Raw genomic sequence first — 13,749 nt, forward strand, 5'->3', positions numbered from 1 at the left:
CGGTGGGCCGGGGCGGGGGTGGGCGCCGGGTGGGCCGTGCGCCAGGTGGAGGATGGGCGGGCAGGGGTGCCGACGAGGGGGCGAGCGGGGTTGGGCCGTGCGCCGGGTGGGGGAGGGGGGGGCGGGGGTGCCGGGGAGGGGGAGGGGCGGGCGTGGTTGGGCCGTGCGCCGGGTGGGGGCGGGGTAGGTGGGGGTGCCGGGGAGGGAGGAGGGGCGGGTGGGATGGGCAGGGGGGCCGGGTGGGTCCGGGGTGGGGTGTGGGATGGGCAGGGGGGCCGGGGTGGGGGCGGGTGCCGGGTGGGCCTGGGGTGGGGTGGGCTTGGAAAATTTTTTAATTTAAAAAAAAAATATGGGGGGGCGGGAGGGAGTTAGGGGGGCAGGGGTTGGAGAAGGGGGGAGGTGTGGCGGGCGGGGTGGGGTAAATAGCAATATTAAAATTTGGCTTGGAAAATTTTTTAATTTAAAAAAAAAAATATTTTTCATAAAAGTAATTTAATATGAAAATTTCGAAAAAATAATTGTACTTACCTTTCAATTGCGACAATTCTTCATTGTATATATTGTTGATAGCAATATCGTTGCTCCACAAATTCACGAGTCTTTCAAGGGACTTCAGAAAACCTAGATGTGAGGCGAGTAATAGTGATAGCGAAATTTATTATATAAGTGAAATTACGAAGATGTTTTTCCATACGATTAATGTGGGATAGTTTGTTTTACATTATTATAGAGAGAATATTGTAGAGTTGTTTTACAACGGATTGAATGTGAGATTAATTTGTTTGAGAATATATTATAAAAATTAGAAAAAAATAATTGTTAAGTAAATATTATATACTTTAACTATTAGAATAATTAATGTACAAGTTGTGATTTACAATTTGAATTTTAGTGATTTATTTCATAAAAATAAATTACTTTACGTTTTTCAATCAATTGTAGAATAAAATAATAAAGGTAAATAAATCTAACAAACTTTTGGAGGGAAATATTTTCGCAAAAATTTTTGGAGGGAAATATTTTCGCGAAATTTTTTGGAGGGATTAACTTTGGAGGGAATATTTCATTCTTTAAGCTATATAATATTCTTAGGGGACTCCATTTGTATCATTCAACATTTTCTATTTGAAAGTGATGGATTGCTCTGATGGTGAAGTTTCGGTTTATACACCATCAACATCTTCATCGCGTAACAAATCTATTCATATTGATGAATATAGCGGGAATTCTTCCACTATGAATAGAAAGTCAATTCTTCCACTTAGTCTCGATTCTAAAGACTACGAGAGCAACACTGATGAAAGAGGGGATGGAGAATTTCAAATTAATAAAGAGTCACAAATTCCACTTAGTCCAAATTCTAAGGACTATGAAAGCAGCGGTGATGAGGAGCATGATGGTGAAGTTCAAAAGAATGGGGTGTCACAATGTCCACTTAGTCCTAATTCTGAGGACTATGAGAGTAGCAGTTTTGAAGAATGTGATGGTGAAGTTCAAAAGAATGGAGGGTCACGATGTCCACTTAGTCCTAATTCTGAAGACTATGAGAGCAGAAGTTTTGACGTGCATGATGGCGAATTTCAAAATAATGGAGTGTCAAAGTGTCCACTTAGTCCTAATTCTAAGGACTATGAGAGCAGCAGTGATGATGAATGTGATAATGAATTTCAAAAAAATGGAGTGTCAAAGTGTCCACTTAGTCCTAATTCTAAGGACTATGAGAGCAGCAGTGATGAAGAGCATGATGATGAATTTCAAAAGTATGGAGTGTCACAGTGTCCAGTTAGTCCTGATTCTAAGGACTATGAGAGCAGCGGTGATGAAGCGCGGGATGATGATTTTCAAAAGATTGGAGTATCACAATGTCCTCTTAGTCCTAATTCTAAGGACTATGAGAGCAGCGGTGATGAAGCGCGGGATGATGATTTTCAAAAGATTGGAGTATCACAATGTCCTCTTAGTCCTGATTCTAAGGACTATGAGAGCAGCGGTGATGAAGCGCGGGATGATGATTTTCAAAAGATTGGAGTATCACAATGTCCTCTTAGTCCTAATTCTAAGGACTATGAGAGCAGCGGTGATGAAGCGCGGGATGATGATTTTCAAAAGATTGGAGTATCACAATGTCCTCTTAGTCCTAATTCTAAGGACTATGAGAGCAACGGTGATGAAGCACGCGATGATGATTTTCAAAAGATTGGAGTATCACAATGTCCTCTTAGTCCTGATTCTAAGGACTATGAGAGCAGCGGTGATGAAGCGCGGGATGATGATTTTCGAAACATTGGAGTATCACAATGTCCTCTTAGTCCTAATTCTAAGGACTATGAGAGCAACAGTGATGAAGAACAGGATGATGCAGTTAGTCCTAATTCTAATCAGTATAAAGGTAGCAGTGATAAAGGACAAGATGTAGCATCTTCAATAAGTAAACAGCCACATTTTCAACATAGTCCTAATTCTATGGACTATGAGAGTAGCACTGACAATGTACATGAGGAAGAATATCCATTAAACATCGAGTCAGGTTTTCCATTTAGTCTGAATTCTAAGGACTATGATAGTAGCACTGAAGAAGGGGAAGATGAAGGGTATCCTCTCAGTCAAAATTTGAAAATCAAAGCAGATCATAGTGTGGATAACGTTCCTCTTAATGATGATGAAAGTCCTTATAAAAATGATGATCCAATGATGGAGATGTTGCCAAGAAATATTGTATCGAGGAGTAGGAGCAGACCTTTTCGTATCGATGCAAGCTATTCTAGTTATACAAGGGGTAGAGCAGAATATCTGACGAGAAGAAGTTCTATCAGCGCTCTCATTTCAAGTGAATGTTGCCAAAAAAATTGCTTGAAACGTATGGATTTCACATTTGCATTAGAAAGCAGGAAGAGATATTTGTCAATGAATAAAAGCATGCAAAACTCATATTTAGTTGGCTGCATGCAATCTACATTGTCAGGTTATGATTATCATATTAGGAATTTTTTATTGTGTAGAAAAGCTTTCAAAATGTTTCATTCAATTGGGAATTTTCGTCTCTCGAGAATTCAAGAAAATTTGGAAAAGGATCCCACATTTTATTCAGAAGTACGTTATAAAAGACAGTTTGGGCCATTATCAAATACTGCAATGTCATGGATGAAAGATTTCTTTTCAAAGCATGGAGAGTGTATGCCAAATAGAGAGACAATACATATTCTAGATAATTTTTCAAGACGAGAAATCTACAACTTATACAAAGAATATGCAGAAAGTGCTGAGGGATAGGGCCACTTTATTACATATCAATATTTTGTGAAGATATGGAAGAAAGAATTCAATAATGTTCGTATTCCTAAGAAGACAAGGATGGGGATTTGCAGTACATGTGCTTCTCTTAAATAAAAAAGGGACAAATGTGAAGGCTCAGAAAGAGGTAAGTGTTCATAACTTTTACTTTTAAAATTGTATAGTCATCAACTATGAAAACATATTTCTTAATGATTTTTTTTTATGTTGTGTAGATTTAATTGTCAAAGAACTTCAGGAGCATCGCGAACAACAAACAAATGAAAGGAAGAAGTTGTACAAGCATCGAAAGAAGTGTTATGATAATCCAAATAAATATTTGGGTTTGATAATTGATGGTATGGACCAGAAGAAAACACTTTTACCACATTTTGTTCGCACACCCAAAAATCTACAAGAGGAAAATTTTATTCAGTTTCACTTGGTCGGTTGTATGGTCTTCAATGGGAAAATGTTGCCAAGGGTGTACTTCACAGCTCCAAATATTCATAATGATGCAAATCTGACCATAACCATAATTCATGATGTGATTTCTCATTGGTCTGGTAATCTTCTGGAAGTTTTGTATCTACAATTGGACAACACTTGCCGTGAAAACAAAAATCAGATTGTTTTTGAGTATCTGAACATGCTTGTTGAATTGAAAATTTTTCAAAAGGTAAAGGTTGGTTTCCTTCTTGTTGGGCACACTCATGACCATATTGATCAGATGTTCAGTCGTTTTTCAGTCACATTGAGGAGGAAGGAAGTTGGGAGCTTGCCATCACTAATTGAATGTATTAAGAAATCATACATGCCAGAGCCTGCTTTTGAAGTGTTGGAAGAAACTGTTGACATGCGAAGGTTTATTCTGGGATCATATGGTGAGGGGAAATGCATTGAACAACTTAATGACATTAGCTTCCAACATCAATTTCGTATCAAAAAAATTGATGGGAAAACACTAATATGGGGCAAGAAGTATTCAACTACTACAGAGTGGGCACCGTCATCAGGATTGCAATTTTTGAAGTTCATTCCAGATCATCCAATATTTGCATCAAAAATATTGTCATTACAATCAATTGGTGAAGTTCAGAATGCACGTAGATAGAACAGGGCTATAAATTATTCTGATTGCCTGGAAGAAATTAAAAAATGTATTAGATATACATATGAGTACTTTGACATTGCTGATTCAGTTTGGTGGGAGTTGTTTTTCAATAATCAAAGTGATCTCATTTCGACAACAATAAATGAAGATATACCTTTGAAAAATCCATTTATTTGGCCACAAAATGTGTCGAATGAACATGAGGAAGTAAACATTGTTGAACAACAACAATCTCAAGGTATTATTAATTCTTCACAGGCAGAGGAAAGAGAGATGTATATAGGTTCCAGAAGATCTCGTGCACAACGTGAAGCCATGGAAGACCTTTATAGGGGTTCAGTACAGGATATTAAGGAGGGTTGCATGATTGCAGTGCTAGCAGATGAAGATCCCAATGGCTATCCATTTTGGGTTGCTAAAGTTTTAAAGGTCTTTACAGAAAATGAGGATGTTACAGGTGTTGAAGTACATTGGTATGCCACAAATACACACCCATTCAATGGTGTGTATAAGCCAGAGATGGTAGTTGACAAAAAAAATGGTGGAAAAATAAAAAGAAAGGGTACAAATATAAATCGCCGCCGCACAGACATATTAGAATTGAAGGATGTTGACATACTTGTTTATGACTTCAATTTAACAAAGAGAGGAACTCTTCGCTTCAAGACGACAAAGATTCTGAAAAGGCTGTTACTAGAAGGAACAGTGTTGACATGGGACTTTGCTGAAACCAGTCGTAGATCTAGAAGACTTTTGAAACCTGGAATCTTGGGCATGCATGTGGACTCAGATGGGGCACTAGTTGATGACAGAGAAGAATATGGAACATCTTCGTCAGCATCCAGTCACTCATCTGAAGATGTGAATTCTGATGGTGTGCAAGAAAATATGAGTGATTTTGAATAATTGTTTAAGACAGTTTATATAACTGATGTATGCATCGTATCTTCAAATAAAATTAATGTTTTCCATATTTTGTTAAATGAGAAGTTATGAAGCATTTTTATGTTGTTGGATTATGTCTTAAGTATGATAAATTTTATTGTTTAAATATCTACAATGCAATATCAAATTAGAGATATAATGTCTGTTTTATTCAGTGTATAAATAAAGAATTTTGAATTCATTCAGTGATATAATTTGTTCATAATGTCATGTTTTTTTATTTTTGTGGTTGAAAACATGTTAAATTTATACTTAGGAAAGAAAAATGATATTCTACCAGAAACATTAATGTGTTTTTCCTTAAAATTTAACTTTGTTTGAGACATAAAAAATTGGTTTTATTAGCATTGTTTAAAAAGTATGAAAATTGACCCTAAAAAAAAAATCATTATTCCAGTATCAACACTTTCATTCTGAAGCTATATTTTGCAGGAAAATTTCGTAGAAAATTTCGTAGTCACTGCCATTTTTAAAACAACCGCAAAATTGACACCTAAAAAAAAAAAACATCGTTCCAGTATACACACTTTTCGTTTTGAGCACTGTTTTTGTGGTTTTTTTGGGGTTTTTGGGCCAGAGTTCCCGTTTTGAGTTTATAGTTCCCGTTTCAAAGTTTACATTGTTATAACACTATGTTGGACTCAGGAGCATCCCACAATCTCATGCCAAAGGCAATAATGGAAAGACTGAACCTAGACATTACCAGTGCTTATAAGGATTTATTTTCTTTTGACTCCTGCCGGGTTAAATGCCTTGGTCTAATCAAAGACTTATGTGTGACTCTTTTCCAGTGCCCTGCAAAGAGCATTCTAATGGACATTGTAGTTGCAGACATCCCACCAAAATATTGAATGCTACTATCTCACACATGGGGAGCAAAACTACAGGTATCTTTGCAGTTGGATATGTCTTATGCCACCATATCCGTTTTTTGTCAACCAAGAAAATTATATAGGGAGACCTTAATGAAGTACATGGTCAGTAGTGAGGAAAATCCACTGTAAAACTTTCCCATATACTCCATGCATTAAGATATGGACTCTTTCATCTTATAAAATGCAGAAAATGATAAAAAGGAAATCACAACCAAAGACCTTAAGTACAAAACAACTAACAGTGAGAACATATTCCATGAGTCACTTTGGCATTTAGACTTTGATGGGTCTGTAAATAGGTTAGGGGGTGGTGCAGGAGTGTGGATCCATAATATGGAAAATAACCATGTTGAGGGACATGATTTCAGATTGAACTTTAAATGTACCAATAACATCGCTGAATATGAATCCCTGATTCTACGGTTACAATTGGTTAGGAAATTTGGAGCCAAGAGAGTTTCCATCATGGGAGACTAAAAGATGATTATCAAACATATCAGTGGTGAATATTCTGTCAACAACCCTAGGCTTGGTAGATATAGGGATACTGTTTTGGACATGATCAAGGACCTCCTGTAATCAAAATTTGCTGCCATTCCTAGAAAGCAAAACATGCAAGCCCACAGTTTGGTTACCTTTGCTAGTACTTGTAAATTACCATTTCAACCAAACCATGAGTACACTGCAGAAGTCAGACATATGCCTGTTATATCAGACAACCTTAAGTATTGGAATATTTTCTCCCAGGACTCTCAGATCTACGATTTCATAAACAATGAAGGTGAATTTCGCAATTGTAAGATAGATACTGACTGTACAATAGACAGTAATGTAGAAACCAGCTTAGATGTAAATATTTTTGATGTACATAAACCAAGTAAATTTACTAAACTAGAAATAGACAGTTTAGAAAATGTAGAGATAGATGAAATAATGGATGATGGTCCTAAGATTCTTAATTTGAAAAATGTTTTTTTGCCTAAAGGATTAGTACCTTCAGAAGATTTGTTTGACTCTAATGATGTAGCTAGGAAACCCAAGATGGAACCTCTAAGAGCTGACATAGAAGAGTGTAATATAGGGACTAAAGATAATCCAAAACTCATTCAGATATCTAAAGCCTTACCCCCATAGGAAAAGGTCAAATATATCGATTTGTTTAAGGAGTTCTAGGATGTATTTTCCTGGAGTTATGAAGACTTAAATCTTATGACACCAGTATAATCCAACATAAAATACCTCTAAAAGAAGATCATAAACCTTTCAAATAGAAACTTAGGAGGATAAACCCAGTCCTTATGCCATCCATAGAGAAATAGGTTAAAATAATGTTTTATGTCCAAATAATAGTGCCCATTAGATACTCAGACTGGATTTCAAACTTAGTTACAACTAGGAAAAATACAGGTGAAATTAAACTTTGTGTAGATTTTAGAAACTTAAACAAGGTCTCTTTAAAAGACAACTACCCCTTACCAAAAATGGACCATATATTACAAAGGGTAGTGGGCTCATCTAAGATTGCACTGTTAGATGGATTCTTTGGCTATAACCAGATATTAGTCCAACTTGACAACCAAGCCAAAAATGCGTTTACTACTCCTTAGGGTACCTTCATGTTTTTGAAGATGCCCTTTGGATTAATGAATGCAGGTGCCACATTTCAAAGAGCTATGGATATAACTTTTTCCAAGGAAATCCATGATTTCTTAGTAGTATACCAGGATGACATCACAGTCTTCTCTAAATCTGACAATGAACACTTAGACCACCTCAGAAGAGTATTTATCAAATGCAGGAAATTTGGGATTTCTTTAAATCCTAAAAAGACACTTTTCGGTCTTGAAGAGGGAAAGTTGTTAGGACACATCATATCTAAAGATGGGATTAGGATAGACCCTGCTAGAATAGAAGCCATTTTGACCATTTCCCATACCCGAAACATTAAAGAGCTACAATCATTTCTAGGTAAGATTAATTTTCTTAGGAGATTCATCTCTAATCTAGCAGAATTAATTAGGGAATTAAATAACATGCTAAGAAAGGACTCAGCAATTAAATGGACTTTGGAGGCCAAACAATCCTTTGAAGCTATCAAGGAATATTTAACCAAGACTCCAGTCCTGATTAGTCCTGACTTTAGCAAAGATTTTATTATTTTTTCTTTTGCTTCAGAACACACCATTGCAGCAGTCTTGCTGCAAAAGAACAATCAAGGATATGAACAACCAATAGCATTCTTTAGTAAATCCTTAAGAGATGCCACACTCAAATATAATATCATGGAAAACCAGGCTTTAGCTTTGGCTAAAGCTATCAAAGATTTCAGAGTATGCATTCTATACTCTCACATTATTTCTTATTACAAACTCTATAGTTAAGGACATTTTGACTCAAAATGGGCCTAAAGGAAAAAGAGGCAAGTGGATTGCCACAATATTGGAATATGACATAGAGATAAAATCCACCAAGCTCATCAAAGGCCAAGGTTTAGCCAAAATCATGGCTGAATCGAACTGTCAGGCCCTTGATAGCAACTTCATTAGTGCCCTTGATGATCAGGAGGAGATGGAGACTCCACAGATCAGTGAACCTTTTACTAAATCACCATGGTATGCAGATATTACATTTGTATTACTAAACTTTGAAACTCCTCCTAGATTGACAAGAACTAAAGCTAGATTCTTAAAAATGAAGTCATTAAGATATTGTGTTATACATAATGCATTGTTTTGGAAAGACAATAGTGGTATTCTTTTAGCTTGTTTACTGAAAGATGAAGTTGGCAATATTTTACAAGAGTTTCATGCAGGGGGTTATGGAGGACACTTGTATTGGAAGAGTACCGCTGACAATATTCTGAGGGCTCGTTTCTATTAGCCTACTTTGTTTGTAGATGTTAAAAAACATGTGACCTCCTATCATAAATGATAGATTTTTGAAGGAAAGAGAAAAAATTTACCCTTGCCTCTTAAACCAATTTCCACTAAAATTCCATTTCAACAATGGGGGCTAGACTTCATTGGATAAATACACCCAACCTCCTCAGCTCAGCTTAAGTAGACTCTAACAGCCACAAAATATTTTACCAAGTGGATAGAGGCCATACCTTCTAGGCAAGCCATAAACACTGTCATAATCACCTTCCTGGAGAGTAATATCTTTTCAAGATTCGGATGTCCCCAGAAGCTCATTACTGGTAATGCAACAGCCTTTAAATCCAAAAGAATGATAGATTTCTGTAACAAATACCACATCACCCTTGGCCATTCCACAACCTATTACCCTCAAGGTAATGGACTAGCAAAGTCATCCAACAAAATTCTGGTCAACATTATCAAAACGTTACTGGAGGATAACAAAAAGACATGGAACAAGAAGATAGTCAATGCCTTATGGGTAGATAGACTGACTACTAAGAATTCCATTGGAACATCACCCTACCAGTTGGTTTATGGGATGGATGCAGTTTTCCCATCATCCTTGGGAGTGCTAGTCATGAATATCCTTCATGAATTATAGGTGGAACCCAATGATATTTAGAGAGAAATAAATCAGACCATACACTTGCAGCTGACCAGAAAATAAGTATATGTAAAATCACATGTAATCCGGGGAAAAATCAAGAAAGTCTTTGATAAAAAGCCTAAAGATGATGATTTTCACATAGGAGATAATGTCCTTAAGTGGGATTCAAGGAGAGAAGACAAAGGCAAGCATGAAAATTTGATTTTCAGTGGCAGGGGCCTTATGTCATTTATGACTAGAGAGGAAACAATTCCTTTTTCTTGAAAAACATAGATGGATCAGAACTACGAGGAGAACCTGCTAATGATAGGATGCTGAAGCATTACTTTTCCACTGACTTACAATAGTTCACTTTACTTTGCATCATTGTACATAACATTGTAGAGTGTAGACTGGATTGGATGGTAATCCTTTGAAGTTGAAGCCCAAAGAGAAGGCCCTAAGCTTTGAAAGGTTTACTGTCATAAGTATCAATAATGCAGATTCACATAAGGACACTTTGCAGGATAACCTCAGCCACAATTCAAAGGCTACTGATCTTTTGAGTTCTTGTCATTTCACTAAGAAATGCCATCCCCATGTGGAGACACTATTAGAGTCCTATAGTGATAGGATTCATAATTTTGAATTGGCTAAGGTTAAGCCTTGTAATATTGTACATACCTTTGTTTTCTGCAAATATTTTCCATATAAAAAATAAAAAAGTGTAGAGAGGGTATGTCCTAAAATAAATATCAAAGGACAAAAAGAATAAGAAAAGATTAAAAAATGAAAATATATATACCCCAAAAACAAAAATAGATCATGAAAGTGTGCAAGTCTAAATGCCACTACTATTTTGTTGATTTACAGTCTTAAATAATGGTTGTTTGCAGCTTGTCATACATGCCACAACCCATGGTAGTCAAACTACTTAATCTTGACTATTTCATGCTTTGAATTTTATGTTTGTAGTTAGAGAATAAAATCTTACCAAACAGCTTAATCTTGGCAGATCATTAGATAAGTAGAGAAAAGGAGCTCATCAGCTTAATATGAGCCCTTGGAAGATATAAGGTTAGAAGTAGATAGCTTGTTTTATAAAAGAAAAGGAAACAAAAGGGTTTGTTAGCTTAAGTTCACCCACCAAAATGAAGAAAAAATGTTAGGGTAAGTAATGGGTAAGTGGAAGAAAGGTTTATGAATTATAAAAATTGATTGGACAAAAGCACATTTATCATGCTTAATCATATGTTTTAATGTGCATGAGCAATTAAGAAAGCAAAAATAGTGGTTTACAAGTTGATTTTTTTGACTCCCCCTCATTCATTTCATCCGTATACTTACTAATTTCCCCATCCACAAGTATGTTCTAGTACTAAAAATCCTTCAAGTCATAAAGGCATAGAGCATTTCTCTGACTTTTGATGGGACCAGACCCTCAGCTTAATGACTTATGGACATTAAGTGTTAGAATTCCTTTCATAAAAGTCATTTCCCTTCATTACCTTAATAAAACCCCTTTTTACCCTAATAAAACCCCTTTTCCTAAGGTTAAACTCCATTTTCCTATGAAAAGTAAAAAACCCCATGATAAATTCAATTTTACTCAAAATACCCACAAAAGTTTTTATCCTAAGTATAAGTTTATGTGAAGAAAATGCACAAAGATTACATTATGCTTAGTAGTATTTTCACTCATCTCATTTCACTTCATATTAATTTTTAACTTAATAATATAGCTCTTGATATACCTTTTCCCATATATAAATAAATCCCATATATAATACCCCAACCCTTAGTTTAACTATAAACTATATGTTATCCCATGCACCCTGACAAAACCCTCTTAACTCACCAATTCTCGGTAAAGTTAAGATAATCCCTTCATTAAACCTCGTCTGATTATTTAATCCCATGTTTAACTTGTAAATAATTGCAATCCACCAAGGATTAAAGCCCAAGTGCCCCATGAAACCTCTTCCCATTTCGTCTGTGCTAATCTGTCACCCGATTGGCGTCCGATCATCAACACCCAAATCCAACGGTCCACAGCCATATCAAGTTCACCTAATGTCTGACCTTTACCCACCCGATAAAGTGGTATTGCTCGGTCCCCCATCTGCTACGTGTCAAGCGCTAAGATAGATGGGGTGACCTTGCCAAAATACCGCTTCCTCGATAAAAGCGGCGTGGTGCTTAGGAAACCACCTTCCCGCCCAACCTGAAAAACCGCTCACTGTTCATTTGTAATTTACCCACCAAGAAGTGACCGTTGTTCAATAAAAGGGTTGAGAAGCCCTATTCCAACTTTTTTCGATCAATTTCTTTGTAAACCTCTTCAAACCGTTGCGACACCTTCAAACACTGAAATCACCAATTAACCTCAATTTCACTCCTTAAGAACTTGCAGAGACCCCAATGAAGTTCTCAGTCCATACCAGAGCCAATTAAACCTTCTGCAGTTGCCAAGAACACCAATTTGAAGTTATTTCACCCAAATTCGAAGTATTTGAAGAGAAATTACCAGAAACCCTTTCAATTTGAAAATAGTCAGTCGTTAAAGTTTTTTAATTAAGTAAAATTAATTGAAATTACTTTAAAAATAAACTGTGTGCCTAACTGAAATACCCAAACCCTTATGAAAGTTTCTAAGTTACCTTCAAACTTCTGATATAAACCTATATAAGTCAAATTCAAATCCACAAGAACTGAATTATGGCTACCCCTGTCACCATGGATGTTAGACCAGTCATAACCCCCCCATTTAGACCTTGACCACCTTCCCCTGATGGACAGGGATTTTCAAATCAAAGACACAAGTGCCTATACACTCCTACTGAAAATTCATTGTTTGAGTAAGGAAATATATTTAAACCATGCTGATGACATTGGCCTTTGGGACTGCAATTTTCCCAAATACCAGTTTCCACAAGTACATGTCTTTCCTGAGATTGCCCATATAATTTCCCCAGACCAAAAAGTCTTGTTCACTATTACAACTGAGTCAATCAATGAAACGTTACAAGTCCAACCAGGTCCAAACCTGACCCCAATCTCCATTGGGGGTTTGTTAGACCAGTACACCAAATTGAGTCCATCAAGAATGACCCAAATATTCCAAAATTTCATTGTAGCAGAGAAACACATTCCTACAGATGCCAACCATATGTTTATGCCATTTTATCTGAAAGGGGCAAGCAAATTGTAACCATGTGATATCATGTATTCTAGGCTATACCACAGATGAATTCGTTGATGATCTCATCCTAGCCTTCATGTCCATTTTCACCCCCAACCCCAGGTCTGTTATATTTTAGACACCACTATTCCACAGGTATTCATCACCGTACACCTATATAGACTTCATTGTCTCTTTTGTCCATCCAGTCATGACCATGCTAACAGGAAGCCCTCCACCCAAAATAAGCCAAGAAATCAAAAGAGTGCTCCAATTGTCCAAACAAAATAAGGTGGGAGATTCGTACCTTTACTAAAATCACACTGAAATAAGAATTTATGGTTGCCAGCTTGCCCCATACAAACTATGCAAATACCTCCCTATGAGGTTATTTGCTTTGGAATATTATAGGAAGATAATGAACTTTGATGATATCAATTTTGTCTTAGCCAATAAAAGGTTTCGGTTTAAGATGAATAACCATTTAGGCCCTTTCATTTGAAATTCTAGGGAGGCAGAAGAGGAAGCAGATCAAATTCTGCAACAAATGAAGTTTAAGAACATTTTCATGTGGAGGTATGACCCTCAAGGGTTTATAACCAAACTAAGGTCAAAAGGTTTATCAATAAGCCTACTTTTTCCAAATGCACAGAGGAAGATGAAATTATATAGAAAGATGCTAAAATACAATTACCTGATGCTGAAACATGGGAGATATTAACTGATTTACTATAGAAATATGCAGTAAAAAGGTTAATATACAGTAAAAGTAAAACAAAACGGTAAAAGGATGAAGACAAATTAACAGAGTCAAAGTGTATAAGATGAAAGGCTAAAGTAAATGAAACATCCAGCGT

Source organism: Pinus tabuliformis, chromosome 7, assembly GCF_031772625.1.
Source record: "Pinus tabuliformis cultivar Carrire ecotype Pingquan chromosome 7, CPIR1, whole genome shotgun sequence".
NCBI classification, from domain to species: Eukaryota; Viridiplantae; Streptophyta; class Pinopsida; order Pinales; family Pinaceae; genus Pinus; species Pinus tabuliformis.